The sequence below is a fragment of the Amblyraja radiata genome, chromosome 13 (genome assembly GCF_010909765.2).
Source record: "Amblyraja radiata isolate CabotCenter1 chromosome 13, sAmbRad1.1.pri, whole genome shotgun sequence".
Lineage (NCBI taxonomy): Eukaryota > Metazoa > Chordata > Chondrichthyes > Rajiformes > Rajidae > Amblyraja > Amblyraja radiata.
In genome coordinates, this window is record NC_045968.1 from 13,278,221 (window position 1) to 13,300,111 (window position 21,891).

The window sequence follows — 21,891 nt, forward strand, 5'->3', positions numbered from 1 at the left end:
TTGGTATATCCTTTTTTGCGAGTTTTGTGTTACAATAGAGCGATTGTTTTTCCTTTTTTTTCTTTTCTTTCTAGGGTCTTATTTTCTTTCTTTACTTCCTTCTCTAACTTCTTCCCTAAGGGGCTTTCTTTTCCCAACACTTTCCTGCACCTTCACGATTCTTGCTCACTTTCCTTACTTCTTTTATTTCTGTCTTTTTTAAAGCTCGAAAAATGAAGTGGTACAACAAATGTAATAAGATATATCTGATGTGTATTATTGTAATTTACTGTACTTCTAATAAAAAAAATAAAATTAAAAAAAAAGAAACGATAGAAACTTGCTTTTTGCAAATGTCAGGTCTTTCCTGGATATTTTCTCAGATTTAGTCTTATCCATGCACAGATCTAATGTCATTTATTATTAGGATGTACTTTCACTATTCAATCACCAAATGTGTGGCAATATGATCCTGGGGTGTAATAGTGAAACTTGACTCCTTCTAGAATACAGATTGATTTGTATTATAGTGAGTTAAAATCAAATACAAACCATCAAGCTGCCTTATTTTACAATTAGCAAACAAATATCTGAAGGAACAAATCAGCAAATTCTTGTACTTTGGAGAGAAAAAAAATCTTCACACTGATGCTACTTGATGGTGAAGTCTTTCAGTCTTATAGTAAGATAGCACAGAAACAGACCCTTATACTCTTTGGTCAAATTTATGAATGGAATCTGATGGTATCCCTGTGCTCAATCTCCTTGCTAGGTTTCTGAATGGTCCTTTCATAACCAAGGGTACTGTCTGATTTACCTCTACCCCATTGTGAACGTCAATGCAACTGCTGCACAACAATGCTGAGAACTAAATACTGCACTCTGTATCTTCCCCTTTGCTCTATCTATTTTACTTGAGTTTGACTTGATTGCATTTATGTATCATATTATCTGATCTGATTCAACAGTATTGCAAATCAAGTTTCCAATTTGCTATCACTCGTAATGCATGATCAGTATTATCCCTCCCCACTCCCCTTCCACAAGTCTGATGGAACTATGCGAACAATGTTACTATGTGCTTTAATTTCACTCTGTTCAGTCTAAATAAATAGGAAGTTGTTTGTAAAATCAAGAGTATCCGTGATAAATGATAGTGACAACCACCTTTCAATAGCAATGAACGTTAGAACTCATTAAATTGGATCGGTGACCATTTTTCAGCACAAAATGACCTTCTATGCTTATGTACATCATTATTAGTACATTGCCAAGGAATTTATTTCTGTTATTAAACAGGGGCCAAATCTAATAAGTTTTAAATGGCAAGTAATCCCTACCCTCTGTGAACTAATGTTCTCCCCTGTTTGACTGCAAATCATTTCAAACTAATAAGCCCATTGCTGGATGATATTCTGCGTAGCGTTAAACCTGTAAGCTTGAAAATGATAATACTCTTCTCTGGCTGATACACTTCATGAATAATTGGACCAGCTTCAAAATAGACCCTTGACTATTGTGGAATGGTGTTATATGGCTGTATAAAAATATATTTTAATTTAAGATGCCATAGATGGAAGTCACAAAGGGAGATAGTGGAAAATGCATGTGGTGAGATCTACCATAGCCACCGGCTGGAAGTTTTCCTCCCCTCCCCCACCGCCCCTAACCTATTATTGCTACTGGTTAAATCTTCCTCAACCACAACCACTGGTTACACCTTCCTCAACCTTCCTGCAAACCTGTACGGTCCCTGCCCTGCTTTAAAGTCTACACTATTGTCCCTGTACCCAAAAAGACAACTATTACTGGTCTTAATGAATACAGGCCTGTCACACTGACCTCTGTAGTCATGAAGACCCTTGAAAGGCTTGTGCTGGCCAAGCTGAAAAATATCGCAAACCCCCTGCTGGACCCTCTGCAGTTTGCATACCGGACCAATAGATCAGTGGATGATGCAGTCAACCTAGGCGTGCACTTCATCCTCCAGCACCTAGACCGCCAGGGAATTATTTGTGGATTTTAGCTCTGTATTCAACACCATTGTGCCAGAGCTACTACACTCCAAACTCTCCCAGTTGACTGTTTCTGAACCCCTCTGTCAGTGTGGATCACCAACTTCCTGACAGACAGGAAGCAGCATGTGAGGCTGGGAAAGCACATCTCGGACCCGCAGACCCTCATCATAGGAGCACAGTAAGGCTGCGTACTCTCCCCTCTCCTTTACTCTCTCTACACCAATGACAGGTGTAGATGGATAGAAAATAGGTTGGCAGACAGGAAACAAAGTGTAGGGATTAACGGGTCCCTTTCAGAATGACAGGCAGTGATTAATGGGGTACCACAAGGCTCGGTGCTGGGACCGCAGCTATTTACAATGTACATCAATGATTTGGATGAAGGGATTCAAAGTAACATTAGCAAATTTGCAGATGACACAGGGTGGCAGTGTGAACTGTGAGGAGGATGCTATGAGAATGCAGGGTGACTTGGACAGGTTGGGGGAGTGGGCAGATGCATGGCAGATGAAGTTTAATGTGGATAAATGTGAGGTTATCCACTTTGGTAGCAAAAACAGGAAGGCAGATTACTATCTAAATGGTGTCAAGTTGGGAAAAGGGGAAGTACAACGGGATCTGGGGGTCCTTGTTCATCAGTCTATGAAAGTAGGCCTGCAGGTACAGCAGGCAGTGAAGAAAGTGAATGGCATGTTGGCCTTTATAACAAGAGTAGTTGAGTATAGGAGCAAAGAGGTCCTTCTGCAGTTGTACAGAGCCCTAGCGAGACCACGCCTGAAGTATTGTGTGCAGTTTTGGTCCCTTAATTTGAGGAAGGACATTCTTGCTATTGAGGGAGTGCAGCGTAAGTTTACAAGGTAAATTCCCGGGATGGCGGGACTGTCATATGCTGAGAGAATGGAGCTGCTGTGCTTGTACACTCTGGAGTTTAGAAGGATGAGAGGATATCTTATTGATACATATAAGATTTTTATGGATAATTTTATGGTTCTCTGGATACTTTCAAGTGTGAGCTAGATAGGGCTCTTAAAGATAGCGGAGTCAGGGGATATGGGGAGAAGGCAGGAACGGGGTACTGATTGGGGATGATCAGCCATGATCACATTGAATGGCGGTGCTGGCTCGAAGGGCCAAATGGCCTACTCCTGCACCTATTGTCTATTGACTTCTCTGTCAAGCTTCTCAAATTTGCGGACGCCACAGCCATTGTAGAGTTTGACTTACCTTCTCCATCATGGTCTGGTTTCGCTCAGCCCCCAAGCACGACATCCGGAGGCTGCAGCGAATTGTCCGATCAGCTGAGAAGGTTATTGGCTGAAATCTTCCCCTCCCCCATTGACGAACTGTACACTGCAAGGGCCAGGAAGCGAGCGGGTAAGATCATCTCTGACCCCTCTCGCCCTGGCCACAGACTCTATGAAGCACTTCCCTCTGGAAGGCGACTCCGGTCTGTCATAGCTGCCACAGCCAGACATATAAACAGCTTTTTTTCCATGAGCAGTAGCTCTACTCAATAATCAAAAGTCTGAAGCCTCCTTTTGCTCTGGTATTTTATGTCATTCACATGTTTAAACTATAATGTTTTGTTCTTAATGTTTTAATGTTTTATGTTTTATTCTTAATTATTTACTGTATATCGTGTTGTTACTTGCGAGCGGAGCACCAAGGCAAATTCCTTGTATGTGTACATACTTGGCCAATAAACGTATTCAACTTATTCTTTCATCTTCCTCAACCACAAGACGCTAATGGAGCCACATAATCTGTGAGGCTGGAGTGATGAAGTAGAGTAGAGGGACCACAGCAGTCCTTCCAGGTGACACAGAGGTTCACGTGCACCATCTCTGACCTCATCTACTGTGCCTGATGTTCCCAATGTACATCAGCGAGACCAAGCGTAGACTCGGCGACCGTTTCTCCATCCGCCAAGGCCTACTGGATCTCCCAGTTACCGACCATTTTAACTTCTACCCATTACTTTACTGACCTTTCAGTCCTGGGCAGTGCACTCCATAGCCCTACATACCTTTGGACTTTTTAACACTATTCTTGACTGTTCAATTTTGCAGAGGTTTAGAAATTATTTTGATTGGGGTATGAACTAGACCGGTGTTCACTGCGCAAAGAGAAACACCGACAGAAGATAAAATATATGTGGGGGAATTGTAAACAGAACTCGAATTTCAATGAGCCAGGAGAAATGTACAGATTTTGTCTTATAGTCAGCAACAGATTCCCTCTGTTCCTTCAAGTATATGTTCCTCTTTTGACTGATCCTCCATTGACTTTGTCCTTCCACTTCTGCCTTACAGCACCAGAGACTTGGATTCGATCCTGACTTCGGGTGCTGTCTCTATGGAGTTTGTACGTTCTTCCTGTGACTCCATGGGTCTCCTCTGGGTGCTCAGGTTTCCTCCCATATTCCAAAGATTGGCTTCTGTATGTTGTCCCTAGTGTGCGTAGGATAGAACTAGTGTACAGGTGATCGTGGTCGGCACAGACTCGATGGGCCGAAGGACCCGTTTCCACGTCATATCTCTCAAACTAAAACTAAAGTTGTACAGGGTCTTGGTGAGACCACACCTGAAGTATTGCGTACAGTTTTGGTCTCCTAATCTGAGGAAAGACATTCTTACCATAGAGGGAGTGCAGAGAAGGTTCACCAGACTGATTCCTGGGATGTCAGGATTTTCATATGAAGAAAGACTGGATAGACTCGGCTTGTACTCGCTAGAATTTAGAAGATTGAGGGGGGATCTTATAGAAACTTACAAAATTCTTAAGTGGTTGGACAGGCTAGATGCAGGAAGATTGTTCCCGATGTTGGGAAAGTCCAGAACAAGGGGTCACAGTTTAAGGATAAGGGGGAACTCTTTTAGGACCGAGATGAGAAAAACCTTTTTCACACAGAGAATGGTGAATCTGTGGAATTCTCTACCACAGAAGGTAGTTGAGGCCAGTACATTGGCTATATTTTAGAGGGAGTTAGATGTGGCCCTTGTGGCTAAAGGGATCAGGGGATATGGAGAGAAGGCAGGTACAGGATACTGAGTTGGATGATCAGCCATGATCATATTGAATGGCGGTGCAGGCTCGAAGGGCCGAATGGCCTACTCCTATTTTTCTATGTAAAAACTTCTGCGAATTACTGCATCGGGCAGTTTCATAACCTGGAGATTTTGGCAAATGGACCTTGACTATTTTTCAAGATTTAGGTAAATGAAGCATGATTTGAGAATATCAGTGTTGCATCCTCTGAGTGTTGTACACATCTCATTATACCAACACGTAGGTTGTGTCCTGGACCACCACATTGGTGTCATTAGCTGTGATCTCCTGAGTTCCCAGGAGCCACTCCAATGCTTTCTTCATGGTGAGATTGAGATGTGGCAGCTGACAAAGAAGTGAGTGTAAATATGCAGGTTTTGATGCTGATGGTGAGAAACAAATGGGCAATTTGATATGGGAATAATTCCTTGTTGATACTAGCGTTTTTAATTAAGCAAAGGATGTAGACAAAACCTATGTAGCCTTGGCAATCCCATGAGTGTACGCAGTTCATTGACTTCTCCTGCTGCTGCCAGCTGAAGTGAATTAAATGGCTTGCTTACACAAATTGTAATTGTGACATTAGATATCTCCGCACACCTGTTTGGCTCATGTTATAGATATCATCAACAGTAACCTTAAAACATTAGAAACATTAAGAGCACTTCCAGTCTCTACATTTTCTTCTTCTCCGGGCAAGCAAGTTGTGCAATTTCCACAGGGTAACCCCTTCTTCTCTATGTGGGATGGGATGAGACAATGGAAACTCCTCACTTTGGGAAAATGGGATTATTTTAGATTAGACATTTTAGGTAACATGGATTACTTGGGCCAAAGGACCTGTGTCCCTCCAATATGATTATATGATTCATCGAAAAGACCAAAAGCAAATCCTGAAGGCACCTAAAAGGACTTTGTATCCATTGCTCTCTCTAGATACATTTTTCTCTTTGGTAATTCATAACTTTGGACACTTTCTCCTTTTCTTATCCTGCTACTTCTTCGAGCTCCTTCCTCACCAACCTCAATGTAAATTTAAGGCTATTGTAGTTCACGACAAAGATCGTGAATTGATCATCATCACCATGAAGGAGCTCAAATTCAAGAGGATCCTGCCACACATTGCAGCAATCATACTTCCTGGATAGTCTTGGACAACTGTTTTACTGGCCTAGGCATGAATAGGCTGACTGAATGTCACCCTGAGAAAATTGGATTGGTTTCCTTTATTGTCATTCAGACCTTTCGGTCTGAACGAAATTTCGTTGCCTGCAGTCATACATATAATAATAAATAACAAAACATACAATAAACACAAATTAACATCCACCACAGTGAGTTCACCAGGCACCTCCTCACTGTGATGGAGGCAAAAGTCTTAAAGTCTCTGTCTCTTCCCTTTTTATTCTCCCTCTGCGCCGAGGCGATCCAGGCTTCCGTTGTTGTGACCCCGCCGGATGATGGTGAGTAAGTCCCGCGGCTCAACCGAACTCCGCGAACGACAACGTGTCCATGTTCATTGAAGTGATGTTCCTGTTAAAAGACGGTGGCTGAGGATTTCCTCACCAGTTCTTAGTTTCCCTTTGAAGGCTTTTGAAGATATTTGCGGCAGCTTACATTGTGTGCAGCATTTGTTCATGAGAGTAAGTGTGAGAATAGCAGCAGATGGTAAGTGGGAGTGTGCAGTCAGAAATAGTGTGGTGAAATCTCTTGGAGTTGAAACTGAACTCAAAGAAAAATGTAAGAAGCTGCACATCGGCCCACATGCAGTTATAGAACTGTACATCAGAGAAACTGGCCCTTCATCCTAGTGTGTACTCCTTTTTGTCCATCTGCACGGTTGCTATTTGCCAACATTAGGATGTATCTGCAGATGCTGGTTTAAATCAAAGCGAGACAGTTAATTGAGGACTTTGGATCCTTCTCAGGATATAGAATAAACTGGAACAAAAGTGAAATTATGTCGATAAAACCAAAAGACTCAACACACCTCCAGAAATTCCCCTTTAAAATAGCCACAGAAAAATTCAAATATTTGGGAATTGAAATTACTAGAAACTACCATGATATGTTTAAAGCCAATTATAATCCCTTACTTAAGAAACTAAATAATTTGATTAAATTCTGGAAAACACTTCCGATGTCCCTAATAGGCAGAATAAACGCTATAAAAATGATATTTTTACCACAAATCCTATACCTATTTCAATCAATACCTATATATCTCCCAAAAAAGTTTTTCAAAAAATTGGACTCAGACATTACAAATTTTATATGGGATTATAAATCCCATAGAATACAAAGAGCACACCTTAATAAATGAAAAGAGTTGGGTGGTCTAGCGCTCCCTAACTTTATGTATTATAATTGGGCAGTAAATATTAAAAATATGATTCACCTGCTGGACAATTCTGCCCAGCAGGTGGACTGGATTGTAATGGAAAGAGAGGACTGCTCTCCGTGTAATATAGGAGCGACTCTCCTCTCACCAATACATCTGAATAACAAAAATTATAATAAATATCCAATTATACATAGCACAATTAGAACATGGAAACAAATAAAACAGAATCTAAAATTAAGAAACCTATCTCTTTTAATACCAATAGTTAATAATCCATCGTTTAAACCATCAATTATAGACAAATCATTTATACAATGGGAAAGAATGGGAATCAAAACACTCGGAGATCTGTATGAATTGGGAAAATTACTATCATTTCAACAACTACAACTGAAATATAATTTGAAAAATAATCAATATTTTAAATATCTTTAAATTCGTGATTATCTGAAAAAATACACAAAAGACTATCATAATATGCCTACAGACTTACTGGATGAAGCAATGAAGACAAAGGCGGAATCAGCGAATCTAATATCGCACTTATATAACATCATCTTAAACATAGAAATACCCACAACTGATGGAATTAGAAGAGACTGGGAACAAGAATTAGCTATAAAAATTTCAAAAGAGAGCTGGGATAATCACTTACTACAGGTGCATAAATGTTCGATCAACGTACGACATACTCTCATCCAATTCAAAACATTACATAGACTATATTATTCAAAAACTAAAATAAATAAACTCTTCCCTAATGTCTCACCCATCTGTGATAAATGTCTGTGTCAAGAAGCTACCATAGCGCATTCTTTTGTTTTTTGTACAAAAATCCAAAAATTCTGGAATGAAATATTTGACATCTTTACAAAATTAATTAAAATAAAACTGGTACCAAAACCAGAATGGATCATTTTTGGAATATCGGAAGGTAACCCTGAACTAAACGTGTTTCAGAAGAATTTACTCAATTACGGGCTAATAATGGGAAAAAAGCTCATACATAAATTCTGGAAAAATGCGCCTACACCAACAATAAAAATGTGGATATCAAATATGTTTGAAACACTACATCTGGAAGAGATGAGATTCCTCTTAGCAGGCAAAGCAGACCACTTCCAAAAGACGTGGTCTACGTTTTTGGAACTATTACAAGCATAAGGTGCAATAGTAATCCAAAAAAATAAATAAATAAATAAATAAATAAAAGGCACCAGGATCTGGCAACGGGGGGTAAAACCCCGCCCAACAAAAACAGACTTGGTTGGTAGTCCCCTTTCTGCGGAGTTTAATGTTATAATAGAGCGATTGTTTCTCCTTTCTTTTTCCTTCTTTTCTAGGGTCTACTTTCTTTCTTTACTTCCTTCTCTAACTTCTTTTCTAAGGGGCTTTCTTTTCTCAACACTCTCCTGCACCTTCACGACTCTTGCGCACTTTCCTTACTTCCTTTACTTCTATCTTTTTTTTAAAGCTCAAAAAATGAAGCGGTACAAAAAATGTATTAAGACATATGTGTTGTGTATTATTGTAACTTACCGTACTTCTAATAAAAATAAAATAAAAAAAACAATTTTTTTTTAAATAAATAAATAAATAAATCAAAGCGAGACAGAAAATGCTGGAGTAACTCAGCAGGTGAGGCAGCATCTCTGGTGAGAAGGAATGTATACTTTTTTTTGTCTTGTAGACGTAAAGAACTGCAGGTGCTGGTATACAAAAAGAGATAAAAAAGTGCTGGAGTAACTCTACTGATCAGGTAGCATCCCTGGAGATGCTGTGCAAATCAGTGCAAATAGGTGAAGTTTTGGATCGGGACCCTTCTTCCGACATATTCACCTATTCATGTGTGAGAAAGAACTGCAGATGCTGGTTTAAATCAAAGCGAGACAGAAAATGCTGGAGTAACTCAGCGGGTGAGGCAGCATCTCTGGTGAGAAGGAATGAGCGACGTTTCGGGTCGGGTCTGAAGAAGGGTCTCGACCCGTAAAATGTCGCCCATTCCTTCCTGCCTCACCCGCTGAGTTACTCCAGCATTTTGTGTTCACCTCTCCATGTTCTCCAGAGAGGCTGCCGGACCAACTAAGTCAATCCATCACTTTATGTCCTTATTTGTCTTGCCTTTTTGAACATCTCTTAAACATAGGGATTGTATCTGATTCCACCACCTCCACTTGCATCAAATCCAGATATTAACTACTCCGTGTAAAAAAACTTACCCTTCAGATATCCTTTAAAAGTTCTTTCTCTCACTTTAAACCTACACCCTCTTGTTTTTGATACCTCTATCATGGAAAAAAAAGATTTTGATTATCTGCTCTATTTATGCCTCATAATTTTCTATGTATCCATCAGGTCCTCCCACAACTTTATTGACTTGGTCTTTCTGACCTTGCAAAGGCATTCACCTCTGTCAACTGAGCAGAATCTTTCCTAAATTTAACTATCATCAGAAATTCACCTCTGTCTTACTTCTGTGTAGGAAGGAACTGCAGATGCTGGTTTAAACCAAAGATAGACATAAAAAGCTGGAGTGACAGTGGGACAGGCAGCATCTATGGAGAGAAGGAATGGGTGACGTTTAAGTAACCCCGGCATTCCCTCTCTCTCCATCCCTCCCCCACCCAAGTCGCACCAGCTTCTCGTTTTCACCCAACAAACAGCTAACAATGGCCTGTTTCCTTTACCATCGTTACTTTTTTGCATATCTTTCATTCATTGTTCTTTATCTCTCTATATCATCGCCTATATATCTCGTTTCCCTTTCCCGTGACTTTCAGTCTGAAGAAGGGGCTTGACCGGGAAAAAACGTCACTTCTCTCCAGAGATGCTGCATGTCCCATTGTTACTCCAGTTTTTTGTGTCTATCTTCTGATCTATGATGACCTGATAACCTCTACAACCTATCCTCATGGCAAACCCATACCACACACTATCAGAGATGTTTCATTTTTCTTACATTTCCCTTCCCCACATCTTTCTACTTCAACCTACCTTGATTTCTCTCTTCCCCTGTTCACTTGAAGAATCTTATTTTCTCTGGTGCTGCCTAACTTGCTGAGTGTTTCCAGCATTTTCTGTTGTTATTACAGCTAACAGTTAAATGCCACAAACATATCATTGCTTCATTTCACATATCTGCACCGATTTTTACAACACATATTTTTCACAACCAGTGCCATCTCCTCATTGCTATTTTCAGCCTTGAATTTCTGCAGTGATTAAAAAACATTAGCTACAAAATATTACGACAGCATCCGCGAGTGAGAATTAAGACACCAAATGGAATTAGATTTTGTTTCTACAGATTCCATATGCAGTGAAGAATTTAACTGTGTTTCTACATGCCCACTTTTCCAAAGAGTGAAAATTAATTACAATTCTATTTTTGCAATCCCCATTAGTCTGAAGGGCCAAAGACAGTTCCAATTAAATTGAAAGAGGTATCTTCAACCAGTCTTATTTAAATTGGGTAGTCAGTCTGAGACCATTGGGGAGAAAAAGAAAGGCCAGAAAGAGACTTCATGAATGGTCGAAGATTTTTAATGTGCTCCAATTTGCATCACACTTGAGTGCAGAAAATGCAGCATTTATGATCTTTTGCCCAAGGAATGATTCTTTAGCCTGAACTCACACACAAAAAAAAGATAAAGGCTTCAAAAGCTTGGCTGAACAGGAGTAATAGTATCCTTGTTATAGTATCTTCCTGGCCATTTAACTGCGAAAGAACTTGGGACATTAAGAAGGCTGTATTTCTAATACATTAAAACCCATGCCAAGACATAGTGCAGCAAAATAATTATTTAAGAAGCCAAAATAAATGAGACAAATCAACAAATATAATGAAGTGATTACTGGACCAAAGCAGCTTGAGTATTGGAATGGAGCAATTAGAATCTGTGAACCAAAAGGGACTTTGTAGGATATCTATGAGACGCCACTAAATTATAGAAAGGTGATTAATTTGTTATTCAATTTAGATTGCTGAACCAAAATTTGAGAGAAATTTAATTTGTTATCCTTACAAAATTACTAAATTGGAGTCTGAGGTGAGCTTGATGAATTCTTCAGTATTGACTGGGATTGAAAAAAAATGAGTTAGCTCCACAGAAGTAACTTATCAAGGGGAGCAGAGAACTAACAATTATTTTGTTCAAGACTGAGTTATTACTAAGATTGTAGCAGAAGGGCTAGTGGGTGCAATGTAATTTGGTGAGAGCAAATGGTAAATTGATTTAAGGAGAGGGGTGAGCGTGAGGCATGAGAATGAGTAAATAAGGTGAGCATGAGAATGGATGAAACAAAATCAGGTGACTGCATTCAACCTGCATTTCTGTCTAAGCAATGACGGCATGCAATTTAAAATTATTTATGAAATAAACAATTTGTTGCTATGGCAGCACCGTTCAACAAATTAATTTCTGAGAATCTAATCATGGGGGTATAAATTATTCTGGGAATGTGATATTAGTGGAATTGAGAATCATGAAAATGTTGATTTATCTAGTTATTTATTTACTCCGTCGAGCAATAAAAGGAATATGCTTTGATTTGTTCCAGTCATAGTGGCAGGATGAAAGCAATGACATGTAGAACTTCATACGTCATCAGCATTGGTGGCAGGTTCAACTGAAGACACAAACATGTATTGCAGAGAGTTGTAGATGCATCCCAGTCCATCACCCAAACCAACCTCCCTTCCACTGACTCCATCTACACTTCACGCTGCCTCGGCAAGGCCACCAGCATAATCAAAGATCAGTGGCACCCTGGTCACTCCCTCTTCTCCCCTTTTAAAACTGTGAATTTATTTTTCTGATGAGTCCTTGGACAGTAGCTTTTAGTTGCCTGAAATAAGCTGCCAGACTTTACTCCTGCCCTTCCTCTCTTCCAGCAGTCAGCCTGAAGATGGATCCTGACCCGAAATGTTTCCACGCCATGTTCTCCAGAGATGCTGCCTGATCTGCTGAGTTACTCCAGCACTTTGTGTCTCTTTTGAATTATCGTGACATTGCCTGACTGTCTAAAAGCAAAATAATGATCATAACCAAATCATGATCTAAATTTTCATTTAACATATGCTGACTGACAGACTGATTATTTTTCATGTTTTCTATTTTATTATTTCATTACTATATATGCCTAGAAAAAAACTTGAATTTGGGTTTAGTTATGAAATTACATTGCTTTCCTTTCACTAAGCTTGTTAAGTTACAGTTTAAAGCTATCATGAAAACTGTGTTAGTTTGATCCTATAACAATGGTTTTCAATCACACATGATCCATTGCTTTCAAGTTTCTTGTTAGTTAAATAGAAAACCCAGGAACAATATTAGCAGATTAAATAAGTACAGCGTGTTGCAACCATCGTACTGTGTTTTGTGTTAACCTATAATTCTGCTCCTTTAACAGTTTTGCTTTAAGAAGATGGGAACAGGAAAACTCACTTAGTTCCTCAAACTTGTTCTGTCATTTAATTAAAGGTGGTTGACTTGTATCTCAGCTCATTTTACCCATCATTATTTCATATCCATTACACATATACCTATCAAAATATATCTCCAGTTTGATTAAAAGAAAGATATCTCAATAGCTTGGAGCCACAAGAAACTGCAGATAATAGACAATAGACAATATGTTCAGGAGTAGGCCATTCGGCCCTTGGAGCCAGCACCATTCAGCCATTCAATGTGATCATGGCTGATCATCCACAATCAGTACTCCGTTCCTGCCTTCTCCCCATATCCCCTGACTCTGCTATCTTTAAGAGCCCTATCTAGCTCTTTCTTGAAAGTATCCAGAGAAACGGCCTCCACCGCCCTCTGAGGCACAGAATTCCACAGACTCACAACTCTCTGTGTGAAAAAATGTTTCCTCATCTCCGTTCTAAATGGCTTACCCCTTATTCTTAACCTGTGGCCCCTGGTTCTGGACTCCCCCAACACCGGGAACATGTTTCCTGCCTCTAGCGTGTCCAAACCCTTAATAATCTTATATGATTCAATAAGATTCCCTCTCATCCCTCTAAATTCCAGAGTATACAAGCCCAGCCACTCCATTCTCTCAGCATTTGACAATCCCGCCGTCCCGGGAATTAACCTCGTGAACCTACGCTGCACTCCCTCCATAGCAAGAATGTCCGTCCTCAAATTTGGTGATCAAAACTGCACACAATACTTCAGGTGTGGTCTCACTAAGGCCCTGTACAACTGCTGAAGAACCTCTTTGCTCCTATACTCAACTCCTCTTGCAATGAAGGCCAACATGCCATTTGCTTTCTTCACTGCCTGCTGTACCTGCTGCTTAGTTTCATTGACTGATGAACAAGGACCCCTAGATCCCATTGTACTTCCCCTTTTCCCAACTTGACACCATTTAGATAATAATCTTCCTTCCTGATTTTGCTGGAATAAAAGATCCAGATATTTTTTTAATCTAGGAGGAACTCAGCAGGTCATGCAGCATCTGAGGAGAGAATAGACAAACAGCGTTTCAGATCAGGATCCTTCTTCATACTCCATTAGATGCAATGTCCCAAACTGAATGTATTACATGAGATGTGATCTAAAAGGAGCTTTATACAGCTGGTGGCATCTATCTATATTCCAGCCTTCGTAAAGTAATATCTCAAATTCCATTAGTCCTTTTAATTACTTTTGTTCCTGGCCACTGGGTTTTAGTGATTTCTGCTCCTCCACAGTTTTTAGTTTCTTCCCATTAATAAAATATTTTAATCTAACTTTCCTCCCTCCAATGTGGATGAAATCACATTACCTCACATTGAACTCTCAAGTGCTGCTGAGGTTTTTGGTCTATGTTTAACCTAGCAATGTTCCTTTGCAATATTCTGTTCCCGTCAATGCTATTTATTGTGCTGACATTATGCCACCAGGAAACATGAATAAAGCACAAAGGTAGATAGTTATGATTTTTATTTCATCAGCACGTTGTCCAATGCAGTGTCCTAGGCTATACTATTTTCAACGACTTAATCACTGAATTTACTCTGCACAGTGGCGCAGCAGTAGTGTTGTTGCCTCACAGCGCCAGAGACCCTGGTTCAATGCTAACTATGGGTGCTGTCTGTACGGAATATGTACATTCTCCCTGTGACCGCGTGGATTTTCTATGGATGCTCCAGTTTCATAGAAACATAGAAAACTGGTACAGGAGGAGGCCATTTGGTCCTTCGAGCCAGCACCGCCATTCACAGTGATCGTGGCTGATCATCCACAATCATTAACCCGTGCGTGCCTTCTCCCCATATCCCTTGATTACGCTAGCCCCTAGAGCTCTATTTAACTCTCTTTTAAATTCATCAAGTGAATTGGCCTCTACTGCCTTCTGTGATAGAAAATACCACAAATTCACAACTCTCTGGGTTAAAATGTTTTTTCTCATCTCGGTGTTAAATGGCCTCCCCTTTATTCTTAGAATGTGGCCCCTGGTTCTGAACTCCCCCAACATTGGGAACATTTTTCCTGCATCTAGCTTGTTCAGTCCTTTTATAATGTTATATGTTTCTATAAGATTCCCTCTCATCCTTCTAAATTACAGTGAATACAAGCCCAGTCTTTCCAATCTTTCCTCATATGACAGTCCCACCATCCCGGGGATTAACTTTGTGAACCTACGCTGCACTGCCTCAATAACAAGGATGTCCTTCCTCAAATTAGGAGACCAAAACTGCACACAATACTCCAGATGTGGTCTCACCAGGGCCCTGTACAACTGCAGAAGGATCTCTTTACTCCTATACTCAAATCCTCTTGTTTTGAAAGCCAACATGCCATTAGCTTTCTTCACTGCCTGCTGCACCTGCATGTTTACTTTCAGTGACTGGTGTACCCAGGTCTCATTGCACTTCCCTTTTTCCTAATCTGACACCATTGAGATATTAATCTGCCTCCTTGTTCTTGTCTCCCAAACTCCCAAGACATGCAGGTTTGTAGGTTAATTGGCTTCTGTTAATTTTCACCAGTGCGCAGGATAGAACTAGTGTACAGGTGATATCTGGTCGGAATGGACTCGGTGAGCCAAAGGGTCTGTTTCCACGCTGCATAACTAAAACTAAAACTAAAACCGTAAGCTGGAAAGAGAGGATATTCATGGATGATAAAACTGTACTCAACCCCTTTCCAATTCCTCAGGTAATGAGGCAGTACTGCCTGCATGGATGATATATTGAAATGACTCGATAAATCACAAGCAATATTCATGCATTACAAGTGAAAGCATTGATCATCTCAAACAAGGGAGAGACTAGCCATCTATTCCTGAGATGTAACAGCATATCCATTACAAAATCTTCCACCATCAATATCCTGAAAGATGTCTTGACAGGCACATAATAACTGTGGTTAAAGATGCACTGCAACAATTAGCCAAATTTGTGATCCCTACCACATAATAGAGACATTACTGCTTTATAGTAGTGTTGTCTGTTCATTGTTGGGCACTGTCCTTCTCTCAACAGTGGCCCAACCAGTTCCCTTTCACTAATATACCCTTTGTATGACTGAACGTGTTCTTATATTGAGGAACAACAAATGTACAATCCCCCTATAACTCTAGTCTGCAGCAGGGTCACCCTCCAATCTTCTTTCCTCAAGGAGTGAACCAACCAGTTCTTCTCCACCAACCCACGCATTTGTCTGCCGAACCTGTTCTCGATTTGAACAACTTTCTTTAGGCAGCACAGGAATATCTTTAGCCAGAGAGTGGCAAATCTATGGAATTCATTGCCATGGTGGACTGTGGAGGTGAAATCTTTCGGCATTTTTAAAACAGAGAATGAAAGGTACTTGATTAGTAAGGGTGTCAAAGGTTATGGGGAGAAGGCAGGAGAATGAAAGTTGAAAGGGAAAGATAGATTGGCCATGATTGAATAGTAGAGTAGACTCGATGTGCTGAATAGCCTAATTCTGCTCCTATGAAGTATGAACATAGAACTCTGCGACTCTTTATCTAACAGGATCACCATAGCAAGTCAACCTCCATGTGGTCTGCCCTGTTTCGACGAATGCAATCAACCCGGCGTGCACAATCAAATAAGATAAAATAGAACTTTGTCAAATTGAACTTTAGGCTGTGCACGCCATACGCAAGAAGAAGACCATAGCAGGTTAAAGAGGGGATTCGTAATCAAGTGCTTTGCAAAGTAAAAGATGGATAATAAATGCTGGCCTTGTCAGAGCCGCCCACGTTGTATGAAATAATTCATATTATAGGAACTTGATTTAATGTAGCCGAGTCCATAAGTCAGGTGCCCATAACCTGCAGCAGCCTGTACCCACTATTTGTATTAATTTTGACAATATCTGAGAACACTATTAATGCCTCACACCAGTCCAAAACAAAGCACAATATATTGAGTGTGGGGAGAAACTGCAGATGCTGGAGTTACTCAGCAGGTCAGGCAGCATCTCTGGAGAAAAGGAATAGGTAACGTTTCGGATCTGAAGAAGGATCTCGACCCGAAACATCAACTATTCCTTTTCTCCAGAGACGCTGAGTTAGTCCAGTTATATGTGTCTGTCTTCACTATGTATTGAGGTGCTTGCACCCACTAAGTATGTACATCAATGCAGACTACAGCTCTATATCACTTTCTTTTTAGCAAATCTACAGGTGGTCCTGCTAAAACACGTGTTTCCCGAATGCTAATTGGATGGAACGATAGTGATGCATTGTGGAATGATATCCGCATTATGCGGGCCACATTTATTATATCTCAATTTCGAGCGGGAACGGGAGATCCACTCAAAAGTTACTTTAGAATTGACAAAGCAGAAAAAAATGCTGCCAATCTCTCCCTGTAATTTCCCCGGAGTAATCAGACACAATTGTCCCCTAAGAACACAGCTGCTACTTTAACCACGGGTGGCCACTGAAATTGACGAGCAAACTCAAGAATTTCCAGTTGATTAACATGGGTCTTGTTTGCAACCATTTGCACAACTAAACTTCTGCTTTCCAGGTGGCAAATTAAGCTTCCTTTCCATGACAATTTATTGTGATCACAATCTTTGCAGGGGAAAATAATCTTTCAAGGTGTAATTAGGAGAGGATTCCCTGAGTCAGTCTGAAAACTTCAGAAACGAAGAAATGCAGATGTTGGTTTACAAACAAAGACACAAATAGACAATAGGTGCAGGAGTAGGCCATTCGGCCCTTCGAGCAAGGACCGCCATTCAATATGACCATGGCTGATCATCCCCAATCAGTACCCGTTCTTTACTTCTCGCCATATCCCCTGATTCCGCTATCTTTAAGGGTTCTATCTAACTCGTTCTTGAAAGCATCCAGAGAATTGGCCTCCATTGCCTGAGACAGAGAATTCCACAGATTCACAACTCTCTGGGTGAAAAAGTTTTTTTTCCTCTCCGTTGATCCGGGGGGGGGGGGGGGAGGCTTTCTGGAGCGCTAGTATGGGTGTTGTGGGCCGAAGGGACTGGTTTCCAGAGGGCTAGTATGGACATTGTGGGCTGAATATGGCTTGGACCGATCCTGTTACTGCGATCCAAATGTGCCATCTTTTATAATTGACTCTAGCATCTTCCCCACCATCATTAGTGGAAAAATCTAGAGCACACTAGACTAAGTGGGACCTGTTGGGTCCCAGTCACATGGGGGGGCAGGACTTAAAGCCCCTGTCCCACTTAGGAAACCTGAATGGAAACCTCTGGTGACCTTGCGTCCCACCCAAGGTTTCCATGAGTCGCCAGAGGTTTTGGTCACTCGCCTGGAAAGCCTCGACCGAAGCGTGAGCTGCATCTACTGACCAAAGATCCTACAGGATCTTTGCTACCGACCACACACACACGTCGTGAAGGTGGGGGCCAAGGATAGCAGAGGAGCACTGTCTGTGCGATGAAGAGGAAGGTAAACGGCTGCCAGAGCACGGTAAGTCCTTTAGAGAGCGCGGGAGGGAGGGAGAGAAGGGGAGAGAAGGACAGAGAAGGGGAGCGAGAAGGGGGGGAGAAGGGGAGAGAGAAGGGGGGAGAGAAGGGGAGAGATAAGGGGATAGAAGGTGGAGAGAAGGGAAGAGATAAGGGGATAGAAGGGGGGGGGTGGGAGAAGGAGTGGAGATAGTTTTAAGAAGTTTAATAAAGTTAGCGGGTATTTTACCTTCCGGCGGATCTTCTAGGTCCTGAAAACCAAAGGATCTTTGCTGAAAACTCCAATGAGCCAATCAAAATGGCCGGTCAGCGAAGGAGATTGCCTTCGACTGCCTGTAAGTAAATAGCAACCCCACTCCACTGGCTTCGACGAAACGGCAACCTATTTTTAGTTGAGGCCGGTTTTGGTTTTGTTTAAATAATCGCAGGAACATAGAAGAAGCCTCGCCTACGCGGAAACCACTTTCGACCTTTAGGGAGAGTGACCAAAACCTCCAGGAACCTCACGGAAACCTTGGGTGGTGCGCAAGGGGCATAAGTGTGACAGGGGCTTAACTCAGCAGGTCAGACAGCATCTCTGGAGAACATGGATAGGTGACGCTATGGGTCGGGACCCTTCTTCAGACTGGTCAGAAAGGAATCAGTCTGAAGAAGGGTCCCGACCCGAAACGCCACCTCTCCATGTTTTCCAGAGATGCTGCCTAACCTGCTGAGTAATTTTAGCATATCTTTTTTAGAACTTCAAGGGTTAGCCATTAAACACGTTTCATGTGTGGATTGAGGCTGTCTTGAAATTATCAGCTTATTTTTTTATAACCTGCTTCCTAACAATTTTCACATATTCAGTAACATGATTTTATCAGCGGAATTAGAAATTCACTTTCAAAGACACACTACTTTTACCATCTACCAATAACTTGCACATTAGATACTGAAGTACTGTATTGTGGGTAAAGTAATTCTAATTCTCTCAAAAGCTCTTTATTTATGAGGTTATTTCCGATAGTAAATTGCCACCAGTATTTCTTCATTCCTTCTGTAGAACGTAATTATAATTAATCGGTGCAATACAACATAAATGCCAATGGGGAATCTGAAATTAACAATGCTATCGAGGATTCACTGCACGGTGGCTCTATCTGCTTAAAAATTGAAGATTACTGTATTTAGGTGCTTGGATTGTACTTTTGTTGCATATTTGCGACGCGATATATTGATGATTATTTTTGTAATTAACAGATAATCTAACTTTCTCAAAGAATACACAATTGATTATATTTTTTACGTTGTGATTTAGAGCCATCTTTGGTAATAATTTAGAGTTTCTATAATATGAATTCGTTGCTAAAACTGGAGCTGGAGTAATTCCTGCAACTTCTTAGAAGTTAGAGCGCTAGAAGTTTGTTGCATGCGTGTGCGCTGCCACTCCTGTTGTTAACAAGTGAGGTAGGAGGGGAGCGAGTTTGGGAACCTGCTGCAGGGAATGAAGCAAATTGAAGGGGTGTGTCGGACTGTAACCGAGAGAAAGGCGGAAAATAAAAGAAATGGCATCGGCACTTTGTTGCAAGGCAGAAGGTGGGTGATTGTTTCTTACAAACAAACAAGCAAGCAAGCAAGCGGGTGGGTGGGTGCAGAGTGGGAGCTGGGGCTGGGCGGGCGCCCGGTCCAGGCGCGACCTCTCCCGTCCCCGGGGGCTCGCGGGGATGGAGGGAGCCCCTCTGTTGCCCCGGGATACGGCGGCCGTGTTCTCCGCCCCCCTCCCTTCAGTTCCCGCTCTCGGCGCGAGCCTCCTGCCCGGCCGGCGTTGCCCCGGTGACCACCAACGGTCCCCCGGGCGCAGTCAGCGCGGCGGCGCGGGGCTCGCCTCGGACGGAGGGGAGTCAGGCCGCCGGCCTGCGCTAGGCCCGGCACGGCGTTCCAGCTCAGTCAGTCAGTCAGTCACCCGGCGTTGTCAGGAGACTGCTGCCGGAAAAGAATGAAGCCCCTTGAAGAGAGAGTGTGTGTTTGATCATGGTGAGACAATGTCAACAAGTAAAACAGCTTTAAATCACAAGGAGTCAGGTAGCTTTCGCTGGGCACTGAAATACTTTCTGCAAACTGTGAAAACTTGCACCTCAGCATAACTTTATGTTTCAGCAAGGGTATTGTGGGGACCGTTCACAATGCCAGAGGCATTTTCACTGATACTCTGTGATCTCACGCGTGGGAAATAAAAGTTGTTGAAAATCTAAAGCTGTTTACTGGATGGGGTTTCTTAAAATAAAAATATTTTTCCTTTAGGGCCATCAATTAAGCATTCCACAGTTAAATCTCTGCCTTGTGACTTCTTACTTTCTTCTAATCTGTTTACAGATCAATTTTGACTCGCAATATCTCTTCACTGTCTCATATTATCAAGTCCCAAAACTAGTTTAAATAGTATTAGCAAGGAAATCTGCAAAAAAACAGTATTGTTGACATTTGTCATTCCCAGTTATACGTTTAGACTTTTTGGGCTTTTACTTTGGTTGCTGTGGTGATTTGTTGGCAGTGGTGATTGAAAATAATTTGAAAGTGCTCAAATTTTTATACTTCAACAGAGAGACCAATACCAAGGGTAAGGAATTGCTGATAAGGAAACCACAAATTGAGTCTGCTCTGTCAACAATAATCTACTGCTGTCTCATAACAAATGTACTGAAGCAAAATAATGTTTCTTTCCTTCTCTCCAGAGATGTTGCCTGTTACTCCAGATTTTTGTGTCCATCTAATGTTTCATAATTTTCTGTTGTTGAAAGATGGTGGAATGTTTGTATGTTCATGATAGTCAAGTCAAGTCAAGTTAAGTTTATTTGTCACATACACATACGAGATGTGCAGTGAAATGAAAGTGGCAATGCTCGCGGACTTTTGTGCAAAAGACAAACAACCAAACAAACTATAAACACAATCATAACACACATATTCTTTTACATAATAAATAATGGAAGGAAAAACGTTCAGTAGAGTTAGTCCCTGGTGAGATAGGCGTTTACAGTCCGAATGGCCTCTGGGAAGAAACTCCTTCTCAACCTCTCCGTTCTCACCGCATGGCAACGGAGGCGTTTGCCTGACCGTAGCAGCTGGAACAGTTCGTTGCAGGGGTGGAAGGGGTCTCTCATGATATTGTTGGCTCTGGAGTTGCACCTCCTGATGTATAGCTCCTGCAGGGGAGCAAGTGAAGTTCCCATAGTGCGTTCGGCCGAACGCACTACTCTCTGCAGAGCCTTCTTGTCCTTGGCAGAGCAATTCCCAAACCAGATGGTAATGTTCCCGGACAAGATGCTTTCCACCGCCGCTGCGTAGAAGCACTGGAGGATCCTCGGAGACACTCTGAATTTCCTCAATTGCCTGAGGTGGTAAAGGCGCTGCCTTGCCTTACTCACGAGTGCTGTGGCGTGTGATGCCCATGTCATATCCTCGGAGATGTGGACTCCCAGATATTTAAAACAGTTCACCCTATCCACACCATCCCCATTTATCCTCAATGGAGTGTACGTCCTCGGATGATGTGCCCTCCTAAAGTCCATGATCAGCTCCTTCGTTTTTTTGATGTTCAAGAGGAGGCTGTTATCCTGGTACC

General features: G+C 41.6%; 1 protein-coding gene across 4 annotated transcripts in view; it reads left to right on the forward strand.

Moving 5' to 3' along the window:
- Positions 1–19,703: 19,703 nt before the first annotated feature.
- naaladl2 (N-acetylated alpha-linked acidic dipeptidase like 2) overlaps positions 19,704–21,891 on the forward strand; it is a 663,050-nt gene continuing 660,862 nt past the window's right edge. For 2 of the 4 annotated variants that reach the window (XM_033031267.1, XM_033031271.1), the window contains exon 1: positions 19,705–19,865. The gene's annotated coding sequence lies outside the window, so the exon portion shown is untranslated. Of the gene's footprint in view, positions 19,866–21,891 lie in introns of all 4 variants that reach the window. The other 2 variants (XM_033031269.1, XM_033031268.1) reach the window with 2 other exon arrangements.